Source organism: Pseudopipra pipra, chromosome 1 (genome assembly GCF_036250125.1).
Source record: "Pseudopipra pipra isolate bDixPip1 chromosome 1, bDixPip1.hap1, whole genome shotgun sequence".
Classification (NCBI taxonomy): Eukaryota; Metazoa; Chordata; class Aves; order Passeriformes; family Pipridae; genus Pseudopipra; species Pseudopipra pipra.
In genome coordinates this window covers 28,714,913-28,715,467 of record NC_087549.1, presented here as the reverse complement: position 1 = coordinate 28,715,467, position 555 = coordinate 28,714,913, and positions in this window count along the sequence as shown.

Below are 555 nucleotides of genomic sequence, written 5' to 3'. Positions count from 1 at the left end.
AACCTCGAAGTTTCCATTCCTTTGCTCTCTCCTGACTAAACTGTAAATTATATTAATACTTTCTTTAGCATCTAGATTTGCAGATGTACCTGCTGTACTTCAGAAATCCTTAGCATGTATGACCCAAGTAGCTTTTCAAGATTTTAAAAACACTTATGGTTGTAAACCTAACACTATTTTAGTAGGCAAGGTTCACTCTTTTCAAATATGTGATATCTGACACAAGATTTCACGTATTTTCAATAATATTTCAAAACTTTATTGAGTTCACTCAACCTCTATGAAGATTCATGTAGAATGTAAAAAAAGAGATTAGTTCCTTTTTTATTTTAACCTCCAACAGAAGTATAGTAAATTTCCTGGTGTTTGTTACAGCATTCTCATTCATTTTCATGCAGACAATTTTTGGTACAAAAAGGACTCAGACCAAAAGCCGAGTAACTTTATGAAATCATTGAGGTAAGAAACATCTCTTTCTAACAGTGTTTTATCCTTCTGCTAGACAAGGCATTAAATGTTTTGGTCTTTTCTACAATGGAAAAAAGAAGACAGGTG